Source organism: Ranitomeya imitator, chromosome 2 (genome assembly GCF_032444005.1).
Source record: "Ranitomeya imitator isolate aRanImi1 chromosome 2, aRanImi1.pri, whole genome shotgun sequence".
Taxonomy (NCBI): domain Eukaryota; kingdom Metazoa; phylum Chordata; class Amphibia; order Anura; family Dendrobatidae; genus Ranitomeya; species Ranitomeya imitator.
The window spans coordinates 419,989,541-420,003,622 of NC_091283.1; the positions used below are offsets into that span (position 1 = coordinate 419,989,541).

The 14,082-nt window shown below is 43.0% G+C and overlaps 1 non-coding gene and 1 pseudogene across 1 annotated transcript; both read left to right on the forward strand.

The window, feature by feature from the left end:
- The first annotated feature begins 1,563 nt into the window (after positions 1–1,563).
- Positions 1,564–1,747, forward strand: LOC138668081 (U2 spliceosomal RNA). Its single transcript, XR_011319073.1, has one exon. It is a non-coding gene; the product is annotated as a U2 spliceosomal RNA (small nuclear RNA).
- Positions 1,748–8,116: 6,369 nt separating this feature from the next.
- Positions 8,117–8,317, forward strand: LOC138668030 (U2 spliceosomal RNA; annotated as a pseudogene).
- The last annotated feature ends 5,765 nt before the right edge of the window (positions 8,318–14,082 follow it).

The following is a 14,082-nucleotide window of genomic DNA, read 5'->3' on the forward strand; positions in this document are numbered from 1 at the left end:
GAAACTCATAAGAGGAATGTTAATACCTGGAAGTAAAGGAATGAATGCTAAAGTACTGGGATATATGGATGATGTGGTGATTGTGAGTGAAAGTATTGCGTCAATGAGTAGAGTGAAATTATTATTGGATTTTTTCTGTGGTGCGTCTGCTTTTAGGGTAAATTGGGATAAATGTTGTTTTAAATGTTTTGGCGATAGGAGAATTAGGATGGATGGTGTGACATGTATGGAAGGACCAATAAAAGTGCTGGGTGTATGGTTTAATGAGGATCTAAGGGGTACAGAAAGCTGGGATGAGTGTGGTTCACGAATAGAGAAAAAGTTGAATTTTTGGCGTATGCGTGACCTGACATTGAATGGGAAGGTACTCATAATTAAGGCAGTGATACTGCCCATTTTGCTGTATGTGGCTGGAGTTTTTCCATCTCCATACAAAAAAATAAAAAGAGTACAAAAATTAATATTTACATTCTTTTGGGGAAGTAAAATGGAAAAATTAAAAAGAGAACACCTATATAAAACATGTGAGAATGGTGGTATGGATTTCCCAGACATTGAAATTTTTTTGAGCCTCAATTATATTAAAACAGTGGTAGTCTTAATGGGGAAAAGAAACAAAGGGGCGTATATGGTACGATATATGGCTGGATGGATGTTGTATGGGTTATGTTGGGTGAAAAGAGATGGAAGCGTGCCTGTCGCATTTAAGTGTCCTGTGTGGTATGATGTGATTGAGAGGTTTATTAGGAAGAATGATCTGTTGGCTGTGACTATGAATGAGTTTAAGAAACCAAAAGAAGTAAGGAAGAAAATGAGAGCAAATGAGATTGAATGTAACATCAACGATTTGAGGTTCAATGAGGTAACGGATACATGGGAAAAGTTGGGTACAAGTGGAATGTCAAATAAACAGAAGGATGTAGTATGGATGGCCATGCATGATATACTGCCTGTAAGAGAGGTGCAAAAAAGAAGGGATCTGATTAGAACGAATGTATGTCCGAGAGATGGGTGCGGTGCGAGTGAAACTGTGAGACATGTGATGTGGGACTGTGATTATGCGTATAGTGTGTGGAAAGGTGTGGGTGGTCTTTGTAAAGAACTAGCAGGTGTAAATTACATTAATTGGAGGGTAGCAATGTTTGGAATGGGGGCATGTGGTAAGATGAATGAAAGAATTTTATGGCTGATAATGGTATGTGTAATGGAAAGCTTATGGGATGTGAGAAATTTGGGATTATTCAAGAGAAAAATGATCCCTGTAAATGATTGTATAAGGTTAATACTATCTAGACTATATGTGATATACAAATGGGACAAGAGTAGAGGTGGTGAAGGATTGGACGCCGAAGGCATCTGGAAGGTCATGAAATGGCATTATCTGGTGAAGTACCAGTAACTCTAGTGTGTTCATTGTTTATCATACATGTTATTTCTATCCCTGTTTTTGGAAATATTCTTGAGTTAAAAAAATAAAGAATAACCATGATGATGAGTTATATTTAAGCAACAACAATGAGTTTTTCGGAAGACTTACATACTGTTGTTTATAAAACAACCTGAATGGTTTTAAAAAAAAAAAAAAAAAAAAAAATCTGTTCTTATCAGTTTAATATCTGATACGTCCCCTATTTGGGGACCATATATTAAATGGATTTTTAGAACAGGGAGCTGGAAATGGAGCTTGCTCTGTCCACTCCACGCATTGACCCGTTATTGCAGTATCTCCGGGAACAGTGCACCCCTTCTCTGATCCGGTTTCCAAAAACAGATTGAATTGAAATCAGCCCAGCAAGTTGTCATTTAACACTTTCTGAGAATTCTTTTCAGGGTCAAAGAAGCACGTTTCAGGTGGCAAATGTAGCAATTTGCTCAGTTTCACTGGACCGTTTGCAACATTTCCTGTGCCTTGCTTTCACCTGTGCATGTTCAGCATTGGATTGCATCCAATATGCAATCAATCAATCAAGCAATCAAGCAATCTTTGCTGGTTGCAACAGGTGTGTTAAGATGTAGGCCCGAATGAGGCCTTTGTAACAGTGTTGCTAATATATTGTGCCATCTACAAAATTAGGCCCCTGCCTGCCTGCCTGCTGTCTGTCAGCATGAAGTGTTTAAATTGAAGTATCCTACGAGTAGTTCGGCCATACATACTACATTTGTGACCGCATGCACAAATTCCTTTGTAAAACATTGGCTCCCTCTTGTGGACCACTGACTTTTAATTATGTGGTGTATGATATGTATTTCAATAAAGAAGGAAAAATGGTGTCTGTGATGATCTTGAATGTGCTAGTCTTGTCTATTTTGTCTTGTACTGTGTGAGTAGTATTCTAATGCTTTTGACCAACTGGGTGCGCTGCTGCTGCCTGCCCGCCTGCAGTAGATAGAATCTATGCACGGAACCTTCACCTGCTGCTGCTGTCACAATGGGGCCTTCAGCCATTGACTCCGGAACTCTCACGTGTCACAATGGGCTCTGGACTTATCTAAGGCAGAGAAAAATGGCGCCGTCTTCAGTCTGCTGCTGGAACAGCAGCAGACCACATGGTAGGGGGATTGTCTTTTTTTTTTTTTAAAGGGGCAATTTGCAGACTTGCACTAATAGTTGCACTCTGGAGCGCCAAAGGGATGGAGGGTGTGTTCAGATGGGCGGAGTTATGCAGATCAGGCGGAGCTATGCAGATTAGGCGGAGTTAGGCAGATTTTTTAAAAACGCGTTGGGCCCAAATTGAACACACCCCCACACACCCCCACACACCCCCCACACACCCCCACACACACCAGAACTGCCATTTGAGAAGGCATCCAGAGTTTAGAAAAAAAATGTCTTCCCCTGGGCAATCATCTTTTGGGCTCTCTCCACAGTGAGTCCTGGTTGTGGGCCATGGGGCGTCTGGAGTGGCAAACCATTTCAGGCTATCGCTTCTCGGCCTTTTGGCTGCGATCGATCAGTTTAACTGTGAGATTGTAGTCAGGTCGGGTGCTTTCGGTACCCTCTCTCTCGGCCTGGGGGGATCGCTCCTCTTCGGAGGGGCTTCACCCCCCTGCTGCTATAGGGAGAGAGGATTAGTCCGGAGCAACGAGTTGCGATCGCCTTAAAAGGGCGCTAGCCTTTTTTTGTGTTTACAGCTGGAGTTCTTTCTCGGAAGGATGCCGGCTGCACTTACCTTTGCATCGGGTGAACCCCGGATGAGGAACACGGTCCGTATCGAGGTCTTGGAGAGATTCCGGAAGGAGAAAGAAATCCGCTACGTTTGCAACACCGTCCTTCTTGGGATCCTGGAGTTCGGCAGAGAGGACATCTTCTGTTTTCAGGACAATGAGCAGAAAGGTACTTATACTATTACCTTTAGGAGCCATGGTTGTTGTCAGCAGTTGGTCCAAAAGGTGAATGACAACATCTTTGCTGATGAACTGGAGGGCCTGGTCTTCTCCCTGCTTTTCGTCCAAGAGGAGGTACAAATGATTGTTTTCTTTCCAAATCCTTTTGTGGAAGTACTGGACATTTTAACCTGTTTGCGTCGCTATTGCGATGAAGTAACCTTTCAAGGGAATGTTAAAAACGCCGTTGGTTTCTGGTGTGGCAAGCGGAAATTCCTGGTGCGGCTGAAGAAAAATCCGGAGGGCTTTGGAGGAACAGAACATCCCCCCTCTACCATCACCATTGGGAAGAGCCGTGGCTACTTATTCTACACAGGTATGCCTATGTATTGCAGGAACTGTGGCAAGATGGGGCATACCCAAGGGAATTGTGTGGAAAGAAGGGCATTCCGCTGCAGCAATTGTGGTCAATTCGGACACTTCATGAAGGATTGCCCTCAAAAGAAGGCTTGTAACCTATGCGGGGAGGTTGGACATATGTTCCGAGGATGCCCACATAGGACTAAAGTCCGTACGTATGCAGAGGCGGCTGAGAGACCCGTGCCAAGGCAGGAACCAGCTATTGTCCCGGTCCATGCTGAGCTGAGTATCCCGGAGACCGGAGTAAGGCCTGAGCCAAGTCCCACTGTTCCTACAGCAGGGGAGGCGGCTGAGAAGGCCAAGGGCGCAGAGGAGAAGGTGGGGATGGAGCAGGAGTGTGGTGGCCCTCAGGGAGGCCCTCCTGTGTCGAAGTCCCGGAAAAAGGGCGGAGGGCGGACCACCCAGAGACTGGAGCAGGGGGACTCTCCCGTTGGGGGGGTAACCCTTGTGTCGAAGGTCTCGAATGAGGCTGGTGTGTTGGAGCAGAGCGCCCCCACTATGTTGGCGGTGGGGGGCACTGTGGCGAAGACCCCAGTCATTCCCAGGGACTCGAGCCAGCAGACCGCAGTTTTTTCTCCTACAGGTGATGGTGTGGATGAGGTCATTGTGCCAGATCCGGAGGCCCCCCAGGAAGTAAGAGGCCATGTAGCTATCACAGAGGACGACTGTACGAGTGAGCTGCCTGAGCCTTCTGGAAAGAAGCTGCGAGGGGATACTCTTCTGGAGGCCAATCCAGAGTCTCCGGATGTGTGTTTTCCCAGCGGAGACATGTGGCTGAACACGGACTCTTCTGGGTATCCATTACCGGGTTCCTCGGATCCCCAGAACATTGACTCTTTTTCCACACTGCCAGATGTGATTGAGGAGTTTATGGAAGTCATTGAGGATATCTCTCCTCCCTCATGACATAAATGCCATCCATGAGGTGTCTCTCACTTAATGTGAGATCTCTAAAGAGCCCTGTCCGCAGGGCTGCTCTTTTTGATTTTTTTGAAACATTAGACTTTGATATATGTTTTTTACAGGAGTGTGGTCTGCAGCATGGAATCCGGTATAACGAGATAAAAAAGGACTGGAAACTAGGGCCCTCTGTATGGTCGGGCTCGAACGAAAACAAGTCTGCTGGTGTGGGTCTGCTCTGCCGAGGTAATAACATCATCATCTCCTCTGTTACTGAGATTGTACCCGGCAGAGCTATCCTAGTGCATTTGTGTTTTAATAATTTTAATTTCCGTGTCATTAATGTGTACGCTCCACCAGATAAACAGGAGCGTATACGTTTGTTTGAAATTCTACCGGTATTCTGTGTAGGGTCATCTCCTCTCTTGGTAGCTGGGGACTTTAATTGCCTGAATGTGAATGAGCGCCGAGGAGGGGGTGACCCAATCCGTAAGTTAGATAAGTCGTGTTTTTTACTAAATAGCTTGCAGACTGATTTTAAGTTATGCGATGCCTGGAGGTCGCTTTCGCCGACGGACCCAGGATTTACATGGTCCGGTCGGGGAGTGGCTTCCAGGATCGATTTTATGTTTTTATCTGAGGATTTTAGCCCTGTACAATTTGTTTTAATGCCTAATTTATTCTCTGATCATAAAATGTTAAGCGTAAAGATAGAGTATCAAGGAGAGCTGAGGATAAATAGAGGTTTGTGGCGTCTGGGGGTCCATTTGCTGGAAGACCCTCAGGTGAGGTCAGACTTCTGTAATGCCTACCAGGAATGGAGACAGTTAAGGCCTCCATATATTAAAATCCTATCCTGGTGGGAAGTGATCAAAGATAAAATAAGGTTTTTTTTTATCAGGGCTGGAAAGAGGAAGGCGCGGCGGAAAAAGCAGATTTATGTAAATTTAAATATGAGACTGCAAACTCTCCATAAATTTAAAGAGATAGGACTAGAGGTGGAAGATGATATTGCAAGCCTAAAAACTGAAATACAATTGTGCCTTGATCAAAAAGGTAAAGAAATAATTTTTAATTCCAAAGTGAAACATTTAGAAGAAGGTGAGAAGTGTACACGTTTCTTTTTTAAAAAAGTGATGGAGAAAAAGGAGACGATCACCTGTCTTGATGGAGAAACAACTGTGGAAGGTATGAAGAAGGTGGCTTTTAATTTTTATAGAGACCTTTTTAGTAAAAAAAGTGTAAATAATGTTTTTTTACAAGATGCTCTTAATATCCTGGATTTTAAGTTAAGTTCTGTAGACCAGGGGTTTTTAATAGAAGATCTTAGCATGGAAGAACTTTTTAGTGTTTTTAAAAGTTTTTCAAAAGGGAAAGCCCCAGGAGCAGATGGTCTACCTGTTGAATTTTATTTGACTTTTTGGGATGTTTTAAAGGAGGATCTTTTAGCACTTTTTAAAGAGGTTTTTATGTGTTCAGAGCTGCCTAAGTCATGGAGGAGGGGGATAGTGTCCTTAATTTATAAGAAAAAGGGCGCTCGTGATGACCTCAGGAATTGGAGGCCTATCACCCTCCTCAACATGGACTATAAAGTTTTAGCTAAAATTATTGCTTGTCGTTTTAAAACTGTGATTAATAAATTGATACAACCCGAACAAGTATGTGGAGTACCAGGGAGGAATATTGCTGAGATTTTAAATGTTATTAGAGATGCAATATGGTACTCTAGGGATAGAAGTCAGAGCCTGGCCCTGTTGGCGCTGGACTTTGAAAAGGCGTTTGACAGGGTCTCGCATGAGTATCTTTTTAAAGTTTTAAAACAAATGGCGATCCCCGACATGTTTTTATCTCGTATTATGATTTTATATAATAATGTGTTTTCTCAAATTTCTGTCAATGGTTTTTTAACAGATTTTATCCCGTTGGAATCCGGAGTGAAGCAGGGGTGTCCATTATCCCCAATTCTTTTTATTTGTGCTATGGAACCCCTGCTGTGTATGATCCGGAGAGATAAAGTGGTCCGAGGGGTTCCTATTCCGGGTGGAGGAGGGGCCCAAGTCAAAGTATTTGCCTACATGGATGATGTTACTGCCATCTGTACAGATCCTGCTTCACTCCGGAGAGTGGTAATGTGCACCAATTTTTTTAGTCAGGCTTCAGGTTTTAAAATGAATTTTAATAAAACTGAATGTTTGATTTTGGGTTCCTGGGATACAAATGACCTACCAGCAGTAAAATTGAGGCACGACGAGGTAAAAATTTTGGGTATAGTATTTGATGCTAAAAATGATGGACACGTGAGCTGGGAGGAGGTACAGCATAAAATGGTGAAAAAGCTCTCCTTCTGGAATTTGAGATGCTTGTCGATTGAAGGGAAAATTTTAATTATTAAATCTGTTTTATTGCCTATGATGCTTTATGTTGCCATGGTATATCCTCCTTCTGAGTTGATACTAAAAAAACTAACTCGATGTATTTTTATGTTCATTTGGGGATCAAAAATGGAAAAGCTGAGGCGAACGGAAATGTACAAGAAACAACAAAATGGAGGAAAAGATGTCCCTGACTTGCATTTGTATTTATATGTAAATTTCTTTTGTTTTTGTTTTAAAGTTTTTAACACTAATTCTACTTTTAGTCTGTTTTTAAAATATACTTGCGGTTTTATCTTTAAAAAATGGTTCAGGCCATGTTTATCAGCACCCATTTTATTATGCCCGCCCAAGCATTTTATTGTTTTAGAAAAGGTGATAAGGACTCATAAATTAAAGGACTTGGATGCCGATCTCCTTCTGGACAGAAAAAAATTGATGGTTCATCTGAGAAGAGAAGAAGGAGTGTCCCCTGTGAGCAACTTCTCCTGGAGTAGATCCAAGCGTGTGTGGAGGAACGTTTTTGGGAAATTCTTGGCCAACATTCACAAAGACATCGCATGGATGGCTGCCCACCAGTGCCTCCCAACCAGAGACTTCCAGCACAGGAGAGGCCTGGTGGCGCGGGCAAAGTGCCCAAGAGACTCTTGCCGAGAGGATGAGACTGTTTTGCACCTTTTCTGGAACTGCTGTTTTGCACAAGAACTTTGGGGGAGATTGGGGATACTTTTAAAATGGGTTTGTGGTCTTAAAGATTTTAGCTATGAGTATGTTTTATATGGACTTTTTAATTGCCCCACTACACACCAGTTCAAAGTATGCTGGTGTATAATAAACTGTGCCAAAAATGCAATCTGGAAAGCGAGAAACATTTTACTTTTTAACCGTGATTTTATCTCTGTAAATGATTGTATTAAATTGGCTTTTAGTGAAATGTTTATTTATTTCTTAAAGGATGTTAAAGATGTGGGGAAGAAGGAAGCGAATCGTAGATGGTGTTTTTATATGTGGAATACTGTTTTATATTAAGTTGTTTCATGTTGTTGTATTTTATTATTGTAATTGTTTATGTTTCTTTTGCACAAAAGGTTTCATTTTTTCTTGTTGTTCTATGTCTTATGACTAAATAAAATTTTGTTGAAACCTTATCTGTTCTTATCAGTTTAATATCTGATACGTCCCCTATTTGGGGACCATATATTAAATGGATTTTTAGAACAGGGAGCTGGAAATGGAGCTTGCTCTGTCCACTCCACGCATTGACCCGTTATTGCAGTATCTCCGGGAACAGTGCACCCCTTCTCTGATCCGGTTTCCAAAAACAGATTGAATTGAAATCAGCCCAGCAAGTTGTCATTTAACACTTTCTGAGAATTCTTTTCAGGGTCAAAGAAGCACGTTTCAGGTGGCAAATGTAGCAATTTGCTCAGTTTCACTGGACCGTTTGCAACATTTCCTGTGCCTTGCTTTCACCTGTGCATGTTCAGCATTGGATTGCATCCAATATGCAATCAATCAATCAAGCAATCAAGCAATCTTTGCTGGTTGCAACAGGTGTGTTAAGATGTAGGCCCGAATGAGGCCTTTGTAACAGTGTTGCTAATATATTGTGCCATCTACAAAATTAGGCCCCTGCCTGCCTGCCTGCCTGCCTGCTGTCTGTCAGCATGAAGTGTTTAAATTGAAGTATCCTACGAGTAGTTCGGCCATACATACTACATTTGTGACCGCATGCACAAATTCCTTTGTAAAACATTGGCTCCCTCTTGTGGACCACTGACTTTTAATTATGTGGTGTATGATATGTATTTCAATAAAGAAGGAAAAATGGTGTCTGTGATGATCTTGAATGTGCTAGTCTTGTCTATTTTGTCTTGTACTGTGTGAGTAGTATTCTAATGCTTTTGACCAACTGGGTGCGCTGCTGCTGCCTGCCCGCCTGCAGTAGATAGAATCTATGCACGGAACCTTCACCTGCTGCTGCTGTCACAATGGGGCCTTCAGCCATTGACTCCGGAACTCTCACGTGTCACAATGGGCTCTGGACTTATCTAAGGCAGAGAAAAATGGCGCCGTCTTCAGTCTGCTGCTGGAACAGCAGCAGACCACATGGTAGGGGGATTGTCTTTTTTTTTTTTTAAAGGGGCAATTTGCAGACTTGCACTAATAGTTGCACTCTGGAGCGCCAAAGGGATGGAGGGTGTGTTCAGATGGGCGGAGTTATGCAGATCAGGCGGAGCTATGCAGATTAGGCGGAGTTAGGCAGATTTTTTAAAAACGCGTTGGGCCCAAATTGAACACACCCCCACACACCCCCACACACCCCCCACACACCCCCACACACACCAGAACTGCCATTTGAGAAGGCATCCAGAGTTTAGAAAAAAAATGTCTTCCCCTGGGCAATCATCTTTTGGGCTCTCTCCACAGTGAGTCCTGGTTGTGGGCCATGGGGCGTCTGGAGTGGCAAACCATTTCAGGCTATCGCTTCTCGGCCTTTTGGCTAAGATCAGGGTTTATTGCCCTGGTCTTGGCTGAGAGGTGCTTGGGGTACCCGGCTCCTTGGCCTGGGGGGATCGTCTCACCTCTGGTGGGACTTCACCCCTCTGCTGCTATTGGGGAGTCGGCTTAGTCCCCTTGCATCCGGTTGTGATCCCCCGGCTATAGGCCGTGTCCGAGTGACGTCCCTCGTGGGAAGTTTTCTTCTTTCTGCTGTGGTAGAATATACCGACAGTCCATCGCTATGAATTTTGTCAAGAACACCATCCGGTTGACCGTGGACCCGAGCAATGGAGCCAAGAACAACGTGGTATTCATCATCCGGGATCTCATCGAGGAAAAGGCTGGAGCAAAGCGTACGGAGATCTTCAGTTGCAACGAATTTCCTCGTCAAGGTAATTACGACGTGACTTTTGTGGACCAAAACGTTTGCCTGAATGTGTTTGAGTGGCTACGGGCTAATGCTGAGGATCCTCTTCTGGAAGGAGTTGGCTGGATACCACTGTTTGGGTTACAAGAAAAAGAGGTAACTGTGACTGTGTATAACCCCTTCACGGACCCGGCTTTGTTGCAGAGCTTTCTCTCGCAATATTGTGAGTATGTAAAGTTAGGAGAACGGCAGGTGAATATCTTGGGCATCTTCAACTGTAAATATACGTTTCGTGTTAAATTGAAGAGGGACCCTGATAGTGTGGGTGGTTTCAGGCACCCTCCTGCAAATTTCTCTGTGGCAGGTCACAGAGGCTTTTTGACGTACCCAGGACAGCCTCGTTTCTGTAGAAAATGTTTTTGTTTCGGACATGTACAGACAGAGTGTACTAAAGGACAGTGTTGCCGAAATTGCAGGAAAGAGGGGCATGCTGCTAACCAATGTCCTTCGCCTAAAACCTGTGATGTCTGTGGGAGTAGTACACATATGTATAAAGACTGTCCCAATAGTGCACCTAGGCGGTCCGACAAAGAGCAAATGGAGGAAGAGTTGGCCAGGAGGGAAAGGGCAAGAATTGTAAAAGAAGTTGCAAGGATTGAGAGGGAGGAGGAAGAGAGAAGGAGGCGGAGTGCGAGTAGAGCCATGCCCCCTCCAGATTCAGAGAGTGTGAGTCTGAGGCCATGTTCTAGGGCAGAGAAAGAGGAGAAAAAGGAGGAAAAGAAGAAGAAAAAGAAGGAAAAAGAGTGGAGGAGGGAAGAGAAGGAGTTTTGGAGGGCAGCTGCAGAGGTGGAGGCGCATCTTCCTGAAATGGAAGTGCAGGGGCAGTTGCCTGAAATAATGACTTTTAGTGAGGCAATGGACGCCGCGGAGAGCGATGCGCAAATTTCGGAGGTGGATAGCCCTGAGCATTTGTCTAATCCCGAACATATTGAGGAGTTTGAGTCAGATGACGATAGAGCTGCAAAAAAGAGTCGGCGGGAGGATGATGGAGATGATGAGGAGGTGGAGAGTAGTACTCCTCAGAGAAAGATTGGCTCTGCAAGAAGGAGGACTGAGGGTGGTGAGATCAGTGGGTCAGACACTTGTTGTTCAATTCAGATGGTGGAGGAGGATAGTGGTGATGCTGGATAGTGTTACCATATACTGCACTAAATGTGTTGTTTTTTTCTCTTGTGAGCTTTGGCTTAGGCCAAAGGCTTTTATTTTCTGTGTAGTTAGTTGAAGTGTGGATTTTGTAAATATGGGGTTTACCATAATTTCACAAAATGTTAGAGTCTTTAAAAGTAAAGTTAGGAGAGCTGCAATTTTTGAGTTTTTAGCTATGCAAAATGCATCTATTTTTTGTTTACAAGAGTGTGGGGTAGTGGATGGTGTGAAAGGGGATGAATGGTCTTATGGTGCGTCTGTGTGGTCAGGGAGTGCATGTAATAAGAATGATGGGGTGGGAATATTGGTTAAAGGGAGAGAGGTGGTTTTGAATGATTATCTGGTGATTGAGGTAGGGAGGTGTATTTTGGCTAATTTTGAGTATAGGAATGTAAAGTTTTGTGTTATTAATATTTATGCGCCGGTTGATAAGAATGAGCGTAAAGCTTTATTTGAAAAAGTTAAGCTTTTTGTTCCAGGGAGGATGCCTGTAGTGGTTGTGGGGGATATGAATTGTGATGTGGGGAAAGTGAATGTGGATGTGTCAGGGAAGGCTTTGTTGGAGTTAGTGAGTGATTTTGATCTGGGTGATATGCAGCGTGTGTGTAGTGTGAGTCCTGTGTTGAATACTTTTTTTTCTGAGAGTGGAAGGGTGCAATCTAGGTTGGATTATTGCTTTATTTCAAAAAATATAACTGCTGTTGATTATAAGCAAGAAAATGTTTTGTTTTCTGATCATGTGTGTATGAAGTGTGAGGTGGATATAAAGGTTGGTGGAGTGTTTGGGAAAGGGTTGTGGAAGTTAAATGTGAAGTTGTTAGAGAGTGAAGATGTGAGAAAGGAGTATGCAAGACGGTATGAAGGGTGGTGTAAGCGTAAAAATGGTTTTGGGAATGTTTGTGTTTGGTGGGATTGGGTGAAGAGACAAACAAAAATATTCTTTAAAAGTTTAGGGTATAAGTGTGCAGCTATTAAAAGAGAGAATTTTGTTAAATTGAATGCACGTTTGAGTGTATTGTATAAGTTGAGGGAAGGAGGAATGGAAGTGGAAGAAGAGATATTACAGGTGAAAAAGGATATTAATGACTTTTTGTTAGAGAAAGGGAGGAGTATAGTTTTTAGAGCAAAAATTGACAAAATGGAACATGATGAGAAATGTTCACGTTTTTTCTTTAAAAAGGTGTTTGGGAAGAAACAGAGTATGAGTGTGCTGAATGGGGAGGATGGAAGAGAAGTGAGTGGTGAGGATATGTGTGAAGAGGTGGCTAAGTTCTATGAGGAGTTGTATGCAGTGAAGTGGAGGGATGAGGGTTTGGAGAGTGATGTGTTAAATATGTTAGAAAGTAAGTTGTCTGAGACGGAAAGGGAGAGTGTGATGTGTGAGGTGACTAGTGATGAGGTGTGGAAGGTGATGAATAGTATGGCGCTAAATAAGACGCCAGGGGAGGATGGTCTCCCAGTAGAGTTTTATCGAGTGATGTGGGATGTGATTGGTAATGACTTTGTGGAGGTGTGTAAGTATATGTGGTTAAATATGGAGGTGGCTGAGAGTATGCGTGCGGGAATGGTTGTGTTGATACCTAAAAAGGGGGATTTGAAGAGTTTGAGGAATTGGAGGCCGATAACGTTATTAAACTGTGATTATAAAATCTATGCAAAATTAATGGCGAATAGGATGCGTGATGTGATAGAGAGTGTGATTGGGGATGAACAGTGTTGTGCGGTACCTGGGAGGCGTATACATGATTGTGTGTGTATGCTAAGAGATTGTCTATGGGACTGTATGGGGCGAAAGAAGAGTGCGTTTTTGTTGAGTTTAGATTTTGAGAAGGCGTATGATAGATTATCGCATGGGTTTTTGTTTAGTGTGTTGCTAAGAATGGGTTTTCCAGCTGATTTTGTTGGGAGAGTGAGGAGTTTATATAAGGATATTTACAGTTGTGTTTTGATGAATGGTTATGTGGGAAGGAGAGTGAATGTCTTTTCAGGGGTTCGTCAAGGGTGTCCTTTGTCACCTGTGGCCTTTATTTGTGCAATTGAGCCTTTGTTGTGTATGCTGAGGAAAGATAAGGTGGTTAGGGGCGTGCAAGTGCCAGGAGGAGGGGGTAGAGAGTGGAAAGTTAGTGGTTATATGGATGATGTGTGTGTATTGTGCGATTCAGAATGTTCGGTGAGGCGGGTGAAGTTATTAGTGTCCTTTTTTTGTGGTGCGTCTGCATTTAAGGTTAATTGGGAAAAGAGTGAGTGTAAGGTATTTGGAAATGGTGTTTTAAGTAGGGATGTTGGAGTGAATGTGGTTAATGGGCCTATTAAAATATTGGGTGTGAAGTTTTCAGAGAAGTTGGATGGGAAGGAAAGTTGGAATGATGCGAAAGAGAAGGTTGAGCGGAAGCTGTGTTTTTGGAGGTTGAGAAACCTTACGTTTTTTGGAAAGATCTTGGTTATAAAGAGTGTGGTGTTGCCGATTTTTTTGTATGTAGCAGTAGTGTTTCCACCAGGGTATATGTGTGTGAGGAGTTTGAATAGGATTCTGTTTGTGTTTTTATGGAATTCAAAGATGGAGAGGGCTAGGAGAGAAATTTTGGTGAAGAGATTGGAGAAAGGTGGGTTGGGTTTTCCAAATTTGGAAGTTTTTTTTGGTGTGAATATTGTTGTGTATGTGCTGAAAGTGATAAGGGCGGATGGGAAATTTTCATCTATGTGTAGGTATTTATTTGGAGCGTATCTGTTTAAGTTGAAATGGAGAGAAAGGGATTTGAGGTGTCCGGTTGCTTTTGAGGTTCCTGTATGGTATGTGTGGGTTTATAAGTTTTTGGTGAAGTATGAGTTGTGTGATGTGGATGTAAGACTAGTGGAAAAGAAGAAGGCTGTGTATAGAATGATTGAGTGTAGAGAGATAGAGTGTGATATCAATATGGTTAGAGGAGCTGATGTACAAAAGGTGTGGAAGAAAGTACGGATGGATGGTATGACAAACAGACAGAGTGAGAT